At 44.9% G+C, this 13,771-nt stretch overlaps 1 pseudogene; it reads right to left on the bottom strand.

The window, feature by feature from the left end:
* Positions 1 to 4,481, bottom strand: LOC131397708 (leukocyte immunoglobulin-like receptor subfamily B member 4; annotated as a pseudogene).
* Positions 4,482 to 13,771: the final 9,290 nt, after the last annotated feature.

Genomic DNA, 13,771 nt, shown 5'->3' with positions numbered 1-13,771 from the left:
TTATGAGTCAGGCTGATAGAAGGTCATTAGATGAGTGTCCATTGGGGGAAGACCCTGTGCCTTCTGGGGTCCCTGCAGTCTCCCTCCCTGGAGGGTGGGGTTGGGGTCCTTCCTGGGTTGGTGGATGGCCAGAGCAGTATACACACTGGGCTCTGATGGGGGGTCCTCTGACTGGGAGGAAGGGGGTGTTGTCTCCCCTCGGAGGGCCAAATGATTCAACTGGGCATAGGTCATGTCTTCGGGGGCTTCAGATGCAGCAGCCTGGAGCAGGGGAAGAATGGGGGGATTGGTATGTGCTTGGGGTAGGGTCAGCCTGGGTGCCTGGCAAGGATGGGACTGACCAGACTGTCTACCAGTCTGTCCTCTTCTGCTTGCCTGTACTTCATGCCCAGCTATTCCTCTGACATGGGGGAAGGAGAGGTGGCCACTCGCCACCTGGGTCTGGATCTAGAGTGGTTCACTTCAGAGTACATCACTCCCTGGGAGTCTTCATCTTGGGAGTCCTGCTGGAGGGAGACACAGGGACATAAACAGTGTCTCCCTGACCCCAGTGCTGACCTCCTCCAGTCAACCGTTCACACTGTTACAGAGTGAGGTCACTTTCCTGATGGAATCTTCAGGGACGTCCTGAGCCTTGGACATCTGGATGCTTTCTATGGTTCTGGCTCTTATCCTAACACTCTCTCTCTCACTCATTTGTCTTCAGCCATGTGGCCCATCTTCCTGAAAAAGCATGTTGCTGCCTGAGGACATTTACACCTGCTGTTTCCTTTGTCCCCTGCATGCATTCTATCCCTTTTCCTTGCTTTACGTTCCTTAACAGCACTTTGCATTCTAGGATGGTACCCTCACAGTTGCATGTTGTCTCTCACCCAGCAGGTGAGCTCAAGGAGTGTGGAGGTAGTTTTCTCACTGCTGTACCTGCAGCACCTGAATGGAGCCGGGTACACAGTGAGCTCCCTGTGCACATTGTTGGGTGAATGAATGAAGTGGGGGCTTGCGGGTGATTCACTTATTCATGCATCCTCTTGAGACCTGGGGGTACACCCCAACAACCAGGTCAGACAGAGGATGAGTAACCAGGACAGGAGGCCACGTAGGAGGGGCCATGAGGTCACAGAAACCAGGAGGAGTGACGTCACAGTAGGACGACCCAGGGTACCCGAGAGGACAAGTCAGTGTTGGCCGTTGCTGAGAGCTGGGTGATGTGAGGACAGCAAAGTGTCAGTTGGATTAAGTTTCACAAAAGAAAGGTCCTTGGTGGCCTGGATATGAACAGGGGTCTCACCTGATGGTCCACTTCAAACTCCTCCTCAGGCCATGTGTCCTTCCCTGCAGCATCTGCTGGGACAGAACAGGGGGTGCGTTTCTTGGCAGGACTCTCTGAGATCTCTCAGGGCTGCAGGCCCCCCTCTGCTCCCAGATGGGCCACTGAGGTCCAGGTCGTAAGGAGACGTGCTAGAGGTCACTCAGGATGGGATTTCAGTCCTTCTCAGCCTGAATCCCCAGAGCCTCCCAACCTGTGCCCCCATGGCCTCCTGAAATCTCTGTGCCCACCCCCCAAGGCGGCCCCTCCTCTCCTATCACAGAGGGTCTCTTCCTCGGTGTCAGCAGCTGGGCTGGAGCTGGGGAAGGAGACGGGAGTGTTAGAGGCAGAGAGGGGGCCAAGGGTGGGGTGGGAGTCTGGGGTCTTCAGGACAGGAATTTCCTGATCTGCAGGCCTCTGTCCTTGGGCTCTGGGTCTGCAGCCCGTGCAGGAAGTTGGAGATCAGCCTGTCTCTGGACTGGGCCACGATGGACAGAGTTTCAGTCCTGGGATGTCATGACCACTTGCCCTCCAGAGGCGATTTGAGAGAAAAGAAGAAAAACTTAACACAAACTTTTGTTTATGTTTCAATATTTCTTGAGATTGAAAAGCTGAAAGACACCTTAGATGTGAACATACCTCCTGTATTAAGTGTTTTCTTTTGAATTTTCTGATTTGAGATTCTGGAAATTCTTTTTCTAGTTTACCTTCCCATCTATTTGGTTTCCCTCTCGCTTGTGCCCTAGCCCACCTCCTCCTCTGACATGGGTCACCCTGTTCCCTACTCACCCGATATCCTGTGTTCGCCCTGACGCCAGTGTTGGAGTAGGAGGAGGAAAAGGAGGAGGGAAAGCACCAAGACAAAGGCCACTGAGACCCCAATCAGAGCCTTCAGTTAACCTTTGAGACATTGAGCATGAGTGATATCATGAATGAGCAAGTGATGCTATTTAATTGAGTGCCTACTGTGTGCCAGGCACATGCTGGGGTCTGTGTATTCATGTTCTCTAACTCACAGCAAGTCATGCAACAGGGAACTGCCACCCCCACAACCCATTTCATGGATGAGGAAACTGAGGCACAGAGAAGTAAATAATGTCCCCCACGTCACACAGTCTGAAGTGGTAGAGCTGGGACTGGAACCCAGAATCATGGGTTCCTTTGGGTTTTTTATCATTATTATTTTTTATGCTGTCCCCTCACCCTCCAGGCAAAACCCCAGGGCAGAGATCTGTCCATCAAACTGAATACACAGCCTTTCAACTCCTCTCCCAGCCCAGGTCCATCTTCGGCTCTGCAGAGGCCTGGCACTTCCACATGGGGCCTGTGTGGACATGGCATATGTGTGTCTGGGAAGGCCAGGAGGGAGGGCCCGGTCCTTCCAGAGCTCTAAACATGACCAGGCTTCTGAGTGACGCTAGAGGGTCAGATTGTCTCCAAATAGCACCAGCAAGCTTGGCTGGCCTCAGAGGGAGGGCTCCCTGTACATGCCTGGCAAAAAGGGGACAGTGGCATCGAAGGAGATGCACACCCGAGAGAGCCAACTGGCGCCTGCAGTGAGAGTACTCACTCGTCCCTCCCGAAGGATCCTGCTCGGTGGTTCAGGCCACAGCAGGCCATGTCACCAACTTCCATCACCCACAGGGCACAAAGCTTAGGTCAGTCAGTTTGGGGTCCCAGGAAATCAATGCATCAGGGGGGCCCTCACCTGTGACCTGGAGATGCAGAGGGTGGCTGGGGTGTGACCACACGTAGGAGTAGGAGCTGGGAGAATGATAGCATCTGTAGGGCTCCCCATGGGAGGTGTTCACAGGGCCCACAGGGAAGACAGCCTGCCTCCTTCCGGGACGGATCGTCAATTCCATGTGTCTCGTCGGGTCAGCTCCTCCCTCCTTCAGCAGATGGAAAGCGTCCAATGTGAACTCTGAGCTACGGGAGATGGACACGTTCTCTCCTGATGCTGCTACAGGACCTTGGTGGACTGAGTTGGAGGGTGCACGATACACTCTTGTGGGACAAGAAGGGAGCTGTGTTGAAGGGGGGACCATCAGCCCACATGCCCCAGGTGTGGACTGTGAGGGCTGAAGTCCCCTGAGCCCACACTATGTTCCCTTCTGCCTGTGAGAAGCACCCCACAGTGGGAGAGGACTCAGTACCTCCGACTTACCTGTTACCACCAGGGGCAGGGGGTCACTGTGCTCTCACCAGCCATTTCTGCTGGTGTGATATGCACACTGATATAGCCCTGCAGTGTGTGTGCTCACAGGTTCAGTGGAGAAACTTGTCTGGTTTCTGAAGTCCTGTGGGGCCTCTATGTCCAATGGTTTAGAGACCCTCTCTTTATAGGAACGGTAGACTTCAGCCTGCTGAGACCCCTGACACCACATGGTGACAGGGCTTCCCGTGCTAACCATCGGTCCTGGGTCAGCCCAGATGGAGGGTTGTGGGGTGGGCTCCTGGAAAGGAATCAGACCTGAAGTGTCAGGGGAGCCCTTCTCCCTTCAGCTTCCCCAGCTGTCACTCAAGGCCCCCCCCAATCTGGTCACCGTCACCCCAGACCCGCTGGGCTCCTTCCAGCTACTCAAGGGGGTTCCTTTTTCTGAAGCGGGAAGTGTAGGGGAGGACTTACCTGCCTGTACCTGGTTCCACAGGCCCCAACACAGCCCTAGAAGAGAGTTCCCTCTGAGAGCATGTCCACTCCCCACACATAGAATGTCCAGGCTTGGTCTGGGCCCCTGAACACTGGGGTTAGATCTGGGGCTGAACACACTCTCCCTACCCCTGGAAGTTCTGCCCCCATTGACCTCCCAAGTCCTGGTGTCTCTCAGAGATCAGGTCCTGGAAGGGGAGGAGATACCATCTGTTCTCTTGTCCCCAAAACTCACCAAGGCAGAGAAGAGCAGTGGGGGTTGGGGTCCTGGTGCTGCCTCCCATGGTCTCCAGCTGTGCAGACAACTTATAAAGTTCACAGAGCCCAGTAGACAGACATAGTCAGTGTGACAGGGTTGACATTTCATGGGTTCCTCCTCTGTGGTCTCACAGGAAGGGGAACAGCCCTCCCAGGGCCTCACTCCACTCTCCCTCAAGGATGGGGCCAAAGAGATAGCAGGCTCTGGGGAACTTCCAGACCAGATCTGAGACTCTCCAGACGCCATACACACTGCCTAAACCTCATGCCAAACCCAAATCCTGAGAGAGACACTTGTCTCAGAACATGAGGCTTTGAGAGGGCAGGAGAAGACCAGCCCAATTTCTGTGCCAACTCTGACTCTGCCTCTTATAGAGGCTTTGTCAGCTGGGACAAATCTCTTCCTTTTTGAGCTTGTGTAAATGCAAATTTTCTTCCTTTCTTTCCTCAGCCAGACTATCAGTCAATTTGTCTTGAACAATTCCCGTGTCCAGTCATGGAGCTAGGCACTGGAGAGTCATTGGTTATGGTGACATACTCTTTCCCTGGACTCGTGGGCCAAGATGAATGAAGACAGACATTACAAATATTTAGGTGGCAAACGATTCAGTTATAGTCTTGTTATGAGACTGTTACAATTTGGTAGAAAAAAGCAAATAGGGAACAATGAGATTCAATAACAACTACTTGGCCTGCACCCTGGGTCTTGGTTGTGAGGGGTCCTTCAGGGGAACTATTCACCAAGGCATGAGGCTTTTTAGCCCAAACACCAAGGCATGAGTAGATTTAGCCAGAGCTGGTGGGACATCCTTGCCCAGAAAGATCTGAGTTATTCTTAGAATTGAGAGCAGTCAGGAGAAGCCTGGGCTTGTCACACAGGATCCTGAGCACCATGCACCTATTTTGGATTTTATCTTTAAGGCAATGAGAAGATTTTAAGCAATAGACTATATGAATAGACTTCTGTTTTAAAAGGACTACTACCATGTAGAAAGGTAATGCAGGAAGGCTCTATTGCTAATTAATTCTATTGCTAATAAGTCTCTAACATCAATCTGGCTCCTGGGTGGTGTGTGGATCAGTATTTTAAGTCATTTGTGTTGTTCTCTCAGATGACACTTGCGCAAACCTATAACAAAACACATTTACAGTTGAGTGGAATGAGACAGGTTGGCTTCTTGGACTGGCTGGTTGGAAAGGAGTTGGATGAGGGAGACTGGCTGAGGGAGCAGCCTGAGGAAGGCACAGAATTGTTAAATAGCTCATTTTGCGTGTGTGGTTAATTGTGATGAGTTTGGTTGATGAGAAGTGTGGTGTTTCCTGGGGCTGTGAGTTTAGCTCAGGCCTGATCATTCATAGCCCTGCATATCAGATGGTGCAACCAGTATCTTTTTGATGATGGGAACCTCTTTTCTTCATGAGGAATATTAGCTCTGAGCTAACATCCAGAGCCAATACTCCTCTTTTTGCCAAGGAAGATTGGCCCTGGGCTAACATCCGTGCCCATCTTCCTCTACTTTGTATGGGATGATGCCACAGCATGGCTTGACAAGCAGTGCCCCGGGAACCCCAGCCTCCAAAGCAGAGCACGTGCACTTAACCGCTATGCCACTGGGCCAGCCCCGGGGTTGGGAACTTTTTGAAAGATTTTGAGCAGGGCAGGATTAGACCAGATAGGGTTATTGTAAAAGTCCTTTGGAGATGGTAGGAGGAATGAACTGGAGGAAGGAGTGGGGGCCTGGATTGGAGGACCAGGAAGGAGACTGATGTGATGACACAGATGAGATGTCCTGAGTTTTGTGATGGATCAGGATATTGTTAATAAGGACTCAAGGGACTCAGTGGTGTGCATTTGATGACTGGAAGTGAAGTACAAGAGAGTGAGGCACTGAACTCTGTTCTACTCTCAGCCTTGGTGCCTGGAGGAGCCAATGGGATCATCACAGGGAGGAGGACCCTGGAGGAGAAGGACACTTGAGGAGATGTTTAGAAGACTGATCACCATTTCTCAGAAGAAAGCACAGCTCTCCCTCCTGACCTGAGATTGTTGGTTTTCTTCCCCACAAACATTTCCCTTCACTGACTTCCTTCTTTCTATAAGTTAGCACCATCTTTTTCTTCATTGTCCTCCTTCAAAACCTCTGAGTCAATTCTGCCTCCTCAGTCCCCATTCCTCCACTGGGCAGAGCTCTTCGTCTCATACTGTGAATTCTTTCTCCAGGCACTGGGTGAGACCACGAGTTGGAGGCAAAAACAGATTTTACAATTTGAAGACACAATCAGGGATGTATCAGACAATTTATACCATTGAACTCCCAGAAAAATTAGATTGATATTATGAAGAAAAAATATTTGACAAAATAAGTAGCTTACCATTTCACAGATTTGTTGAAAGTTATAAATTTACATGTCTAAGATGCTCAGCAAACGCAAAATTCAATAAGCTTTAACAACCATGGCCACACACATCATAATCCAAATCAAACTAGTGAAAACCAAAAAATACCCACAAAAGTTGAAAACATCCAGAGAAAAAATGGCACTAAACACACAGAGGCAAAATCATTTGAATGATTACAGATTTCACATCAGAAACCATCAAGGTCAGCAGATGTTAAAGTTCTGAGACAGAAGAGCCAACTGGGAAACTTCTGGATATATCCTTCAGGAATGAAAGCAAAATAAAGTCACGCTTAGAGGAAGGAACACTGGGAAAATTTATTGCCAGAAGACCTGCTCTAAAAGAATTAAGGTAAGTTCTTAGGGCTAAAAGGAAATAATTCTAAAGGGAAACTTGGAATTTCAAGAATAAAGGAAGAGCAGAAAATGGTAAACATCTAGGCAAATGGAATAGCATATTTTTATCCTCTTAAGTTCCTTAAAACGTGTTTGGTTGTCAAAAACAAAACTGACAACATTGTCTGTTGGGGGTTTAATGTATGTAGAGGTAAGACACAGAACAGCTACAGCATAAAGGGATGGGGTGAAATGATCTATATGGTGTTGGGCTTCTTCATTTCTCTTGAAGAAGTAAAGTGTGAACTCTATGTGGACTCTGTGGAATTGTGTGTATATATTATAATACCTACAATAACCAGTTAAGAAACAATATGCAAAGAGTTACAGTTAGAACACAAATGGATAAATTTAAATGGAATACTAAACAATATTCCTAAAAGCCAAAAGAAGGCAGGAAAAGGAAAACTGAAGAACAAAAAAATAGAAGGAACAAGCAGAAAACAAACAGTCAAATGCTAAACCTAAAAAGAACCTTCAATAATTACAATAAATATAAATGGTGAAGCACAGATAAATGGCAGAGATTGTAGAATTCGATTAACAGCAAGTAAGACCCCACTGCATGCAGTCTACCAGAGTTTCACTTTAATACAATGATGTAAATAGGTTAAAAGTAAACGGATGAATATATGATGCAAACATTGATTGAAAGAAAGCTCAAGTGGCTGCATAACTTTCCCACTGCTGCTGTAACAAATTACCACAAACTGAGTGGATTTAAACAACACAATTTTATCATCTTACTGTACTGGGGATCAGAAGTACAAAATCAGTCCTACTGGGCTAAAGTTGAGGTGTCACAGGGGTGGCTGCTTTTGGTGACTCTGCTGTGAGAATCAGTTTCCTGGCCTTTCCCAGCTCCCAGAGACGCCTGCAGCACTGGGCTCCTGATCCCTTCCTTCCATCACTGCAGCCTCTTGATTCCATCATCGTGTTTCCTACCACTGACTCTGACCTTTTTGTCTCCCTCTTACAAGAAGCCTTGTGATGGCACTGGGTTCACAGATAATCCAGGAAAATGCCCCCACCTCAAGTTACTTAATTTAATCACATCTGCAAAGTCCCTTTTGTCATGAAAGGTAACATACTCACACGTTTCAGGAACTGGGGTGTGGATTAGTTTGGACTTTGGGAGAAAGCAGATTTGTTGGGTCTACCACAGTGGCTACGATATGAGACAGTACAATAGAAGATATCAGATAAAGTAGCGTTTTGAACAAGAAAATTATTGGGATAAAGGCAGATACTACATGAAGATAAAAAGTTCAACTCACCAAAAAGACCTAGTAATCCTAAATGTACATGCAGAAAACCACAAAGCTTCGAAGTCTGTAAAGCAAAACCGGTCAGAAATGAAAGGAGAAATAAGTACATGGACGTTTATAGTCTTGGATTTTACACTCCTCTCTTGGTAATTGATTGAGTAAATGGATGTCAAATCAGCAGGGACACAGAGAACCTGAACAATACTGTCAACAACTTAAACAGATTGACACACAGAGAACACTTCTCTATCAGCAAAATACACATTCTTTTCAAGTGCACATGGAATATTGGCCGTCATAGTCCATGTCCTTGGTTATAAAACAAAGCTGAACAATTTAAAAGAATTAGTATCACACATCACTTCTTTTCTGACCCTAATGGAATATAAGTAAAAATCTATTGTTAGAAAGATATCTGGAAAATCTTCAACTATTTGGAAATTAAAGACCACACTTCTAAACAATCCATGGTGTGAAGACGATCTCAAGGAAAATTAAAAAATAGCTTGAATGAATGAAAATGAAAATACAGCATACTAAACATTGTGGGGTGCAGCCAAAGCAGAATTTAGCAGGAAAGGACGAGCAGCAAGTGCTCATGTTGAACAAAGAATGTTTTCCAATCAAAGAATGGTTTCCAATCACTAACCTAATGTTCCATTTTAAGACACAAGGAAAAGAAGAGCAAAATCACCCCAAAGTAAGCATAATAAAATAACAATAAAAGACAGAAATCAATGAAACTGAAAACAAAGCAGGAACAAAAATCAATGAAACTCAAAGCTGATTCTTTAAAAAGACCAATAAGGGGCCAGCCTGGTGGTGTAGCCGTTAACTGCACGTGCTCTGCTACGGCATCCCAGGGTTCAGACACTGGGCGCACACTGATGTACCACATGTAAAGCCAGGCTGTGGCAGCCTGCCATATAAAGTGGAGGAAGATAGGCACGGATGTTAGCCCAGGAACAGTCTTCCTCAGCAAGAAGAAGAGGATTGGTGACAGATGTTATCTCAGGGTTAACCTTGCTCACAATAAAAAAAAAAAAATCAATAAAATTGACAAACCACTAGCCAGACTAATCGTGAAAAAAAGGGACAAGAAACAACTTGCCAACATCTGGCTTGAAGGATGTGATATCACCACAAATATGATTATTTTCAAATAATTAATAATTAATAGAATAATAAGAGAATATTAATACAAACAACACTACCCATAGATTTGACAACCAAAATGGAATGGCCAACTCTTGAAAGACACAAACCACAGACTCACTCAAGAAGAAATCATCTGATACTCTTAAAAAATATGAAATTGCATTTGTAGTTAAAACAACTCTCCAAAAAAGAAAACTGGCCACAGTGGTCTCACTGACATATACCAAAAAGCATCGGGTGAAGAATTAATACAATTCTTCACAATCTCTTCCAGAATATAGAAAAGAAAGGAACACTTTGCAACAATTTTATGAGGCGAGTATTACTCCAAACTGAAATCAGACAAAGATAGTACAGGGAAAGAAAGGTGCAGACCAATGTCCCTCAGGAACAGAGATACAAACATCCTTACCAAAATATTGGTAAATAAAAACCGTGGTTATAGGAACAGGACAATCATCAGAACCAAGTGGGATTTATCCTCAGATGCTAGACTAGTTCAGCACTTGAAAATCAATAAATGTATCCACCATGATAAGACACTAACAAAGAAAAAACACGTCAATAGATACGTACTCACACACACAGATTTGATAAAATAAATAAAATGCTCAGCTATACAGGAATAGAAGGGAAGTTTCCTAATCAGATAAAGATCATCTATGATCTATGTTTAGCTAAGATCATAATGAATGATTTTCCCCTATGTTTGGAAACAAGGTAATGATGCTTTCATGACTTCTATTCAGTACTGGCCAGAGCAGTGAGACAAGTGTGAGGAATAAAAGGTACACAGATTGAAATGGAATAAAACTGTTTTTATTCCCAATCCACATAATCATGTATGGAGGAAATCCTAAGGAATCTACAAAGGAGCTTCTACAACTAATAGGTGAAAGAGCAAGGTCTCAATATAAGATCAATATTCTAAAGTCAATTGAATTTTATTGTATATATTAACAAGGAACAATTGAAAAGAAATACTAAAATACAATACTATTTACAATAGCTGCAAAAACTTTAAACGTGTAGGGATCAATACAAGTATAGATGTGTAAGATCTGAAAACTATAATGCTTAGCTAAGAGAAATTAAAGAAAAATTAAAAAAACAAGAAGCAATATCCCATGATCGTTGATTGAAAGACTCAATATTGTTAAGATATCAGCTCTCACTAAACCGATATGTATTCAAAGCCACTCCAATCAAAATTGCAATTGACTTTTTCAACAATTGACAGGTTGATAGTAAAATATATGTGGAAATACAAAAGAACAATAATGGTACTACAATTTGGAAAGGGAGTAAAATTGGACATCTTCTTACGGCAAGACTTGCTATGGAAGGAACAAATGTGATGGGCAGTGTCGTATTTGCTTAAGGATAAGAGGTAGAAAAATAGACAGAATGGAGATCCCAGAGGTAGACCTACACATAGATGATCGATTGACTTAACAAACAACAGAAGTAGTTTCTTGAGGAAAAGATCATCTTCTCCACAAATGTAGCTGGAACTGATACCGAACCGAGTGGGCTCGCCTCCTGGTGAGCTAAATAAGACTCTACACCAGTGTAAGTTGTCTCACAAAGTAAAGTGTATTTGCAGCAAATAGGAGGCCATGAGGAATCATTCCCAAAGTCATGGCATTCCCTAACAAAGGAAAGCAGGAAATTTTATTTGGTTGGGGAATGAATATTCAAAAGGGAGAGGTGGGTATTCACTTGCACAGGCTCAGTTGGAGAACGTGCTTCCACCCGATGAGGCCTAAGCTCCTCTTGGAGAGACCTGTGCATTAAAGATAAGGCAAATGTCATGGGCATAGCTCTTGTCCTGAGGCTTAGTCAGCTTCAGGATGGCTGGTGGTTACATCTCCCTTGACATGCAAAAGGAAAAGAAACAACCTGGAAAAACAGTTAATTGCTTTCAAACCCACCTTTGAGTTTCTAGATGCACCTAGTCAGTGACAAATTCCCCCTCTAGTTTTATCCTGCTCCTCATTCTTCAGGGGTACGGGTCAACGGTCCATCTTCTGTAACTGCTTCCTGCTGAGCATAGGTGTTGTCATAGGGACCAGTAGAGCAGCTGAATTCCCATCCATTCTCAGATAGGTTTGTGGGTCACCAGAACCATAGACTCAAGTTGTTCATAGCAATCACCTGTAATTTTATAGCCTCAGTGTGTTTAGGATCCGGGCATACTTGCCCTTCCCCCTCTAGATTCCATCAGCCCTTTATAGTCTAGATACTGAGTTGCCCATTTCTCTGATGGACCTAGTCCTTCTGCTCAGGAACATGCAACCTCCTTGGAAGCATACCGTGCCTAAATGGTATGGGGTTGGTTAAGATCCAGGGCAGAGCATGGGGTGGATAGCCAGTCATTACTTATCTGAACAAGCAGTCAGGGAGAAAACTCACAGGACTTGTAGCTGCATAGTTCATAGACTGATTTTCTTGTAAGGTGAATGGCTTAGAAAGCAGAGGAGAAACAACCCAAAAGTTTTAACCACCACCAAGTACTACAATTTGCTTTTAAACTATGACAAAAACAAGTTTTAGTGATAGTGAGGTAGCTACAGGTCACCTGCTTACATTTCTTCTTCAAAACCTTTTTCTTAGTACAACTGGCTTGCATAACACTTAAATGTAGTTTCAAAAAATAGATTTCTATTTTATAGTCAATAACAACCTAAGAATATGTGAAAAAAATACATCTTATGGAAGCATTTATAATATTCCTAAGGTTATCTTGCATCATGAGATCTTGGATGTTTGATGAGGTCTAAATTCTGAAGCTTAACCCACTTTCTTTACATGCATAAGGTTTCTCACCAGTGTGAATTCTCTGATGTATAAGAAGGGCTGAGCAGTAACTGAATATTTTTCCACATTCATTACAATGAAAGTGTTTCTCTCCAGGACAAGTTTTATGGACTTCAGAGGTTATCATTCACATAAAAGCTGGCCTATTGTCACTCTGAATTGATCTAGACAGCCCAAATTGGGGTAACAGCACTTTTGTTACTTTATTTGCCCTTTTAGACCTACAAGGAATGGCTTCAAGCCTCCCATAAATGTATCCACAAATATCAAGAGGTATTGTACCTTCCAGGGGCTGTGGGCGTAATAGTAAAATCAACTTGCCAGTCTTCCACCAGTAAAGTCCCCGAATTTGAGTTGCTTTGGCCAGGGGAGGTACAGGAGGTCTGATTTGTACATTATTCTTCTGGCAATAAACACCTTATCCAGTTTTTTTTTCCAATGTTTTTTTTTCCTGAGGTGCTTATGACCTTCATGAGCCATAGGTATAAGGTCTCTTCTCCATAATGGGTAGAATCATGAGCACTCTTAAGGAGCCCTCAAGCTGTTTCTTTGGGAACCCAAATCTTCCCTAGTGGGTCCATCATTTAGCCCTTAACTATTGGGGACCACTGACAACCCAGTGGCTTCCCTTACTTCATCAGGGGAATACACTGGTGTAGACTCACAGGAGTGTAGAGTGGGAATTAATGGCAGGCCCTTTTACCTTTCAGCAGCTGCATCTGCCAAGTTATTTCCTTTTAGGGCCTTGGATTCCCTACTTTGGTGGCCTTTACAATGGACCAGAGTTACTTCCTTGGGGCCCTGTACTGCTTCTAGCAGTTTGAGGATCTCTGGCCCATGTTTAATTTCTTTACTGTTGCTATTAAAGAGTCCTCTTTCTTTCCAAATGGCTCCATGAGCGTGTATTACAGAGAAAACATATTTAGAATCTGTGTATAGTGTTATTATTTTATCTTTTCCCAATTCCAAAGCTCTGCTTAATGCAATTATTTCTGTCTTTTGGGCCGAGGTGTCTAGTGTCAGCCTCTTGGCCTATACGGTTGCGTGCAGAGACACTACTGCATAACCTGCTCTTCTTTGTTCATTATTCATGAAACTGCTCCCATCTACAAACCATACTTCCTCTGCACTAGGCCATGGTTCACTCTGGAGATCTCTGCGGCTAGAGTAAACCTGATCAATCACCTCTGGGCGAGCATGGGTAACAAGCCCATTGGAATCAGGGAGCAGGGTAGCAGGGTTTAAGGTATGACAGGGCTTTAAGGAAATCTGATTCTATTCTGGGATAGCCATAGATGTCCTTTAATCTCTGGGTGGTTAGAGACTTGATGGAGGGTCCGCACCGTCACAGGTTGGCCCATAGCCAGTTTATCTGCTTTCTTAAGAGGCAGGTGGCAGCTACACCTCGCAAGTGTGGGGCCATCCTTTCGCCATGGTGTGTAGCTGCTTTGAGAATTGGGCTACCAGTCGTTTAAGGGGTCCCAACATTTGGGTTAGCACTCCTATAGTGACTCC

The sequence above is a fragment of the Diceros bicornis genome, chromosome 34 (assembly GCF_020826845.1).
Source record: "Diceros bicornis minor isolate mBicDic1 chromosome 34, mDicBic1.mat.cur, whole genome shotgun sequence".
Classification (NCBI taxonomy): domain Eukaryota; kingdom Metazoa; phylum Chordata; class Mammalia; order Perissodactyla; family Rhinocerotidae; genus Diceros; species Diceros bicornis.
The sequence above is the reverse complement of the archived record's forward strand: the minus strand, read 5'-3'. Positions and strand labels throughout refer to the sequence as shown.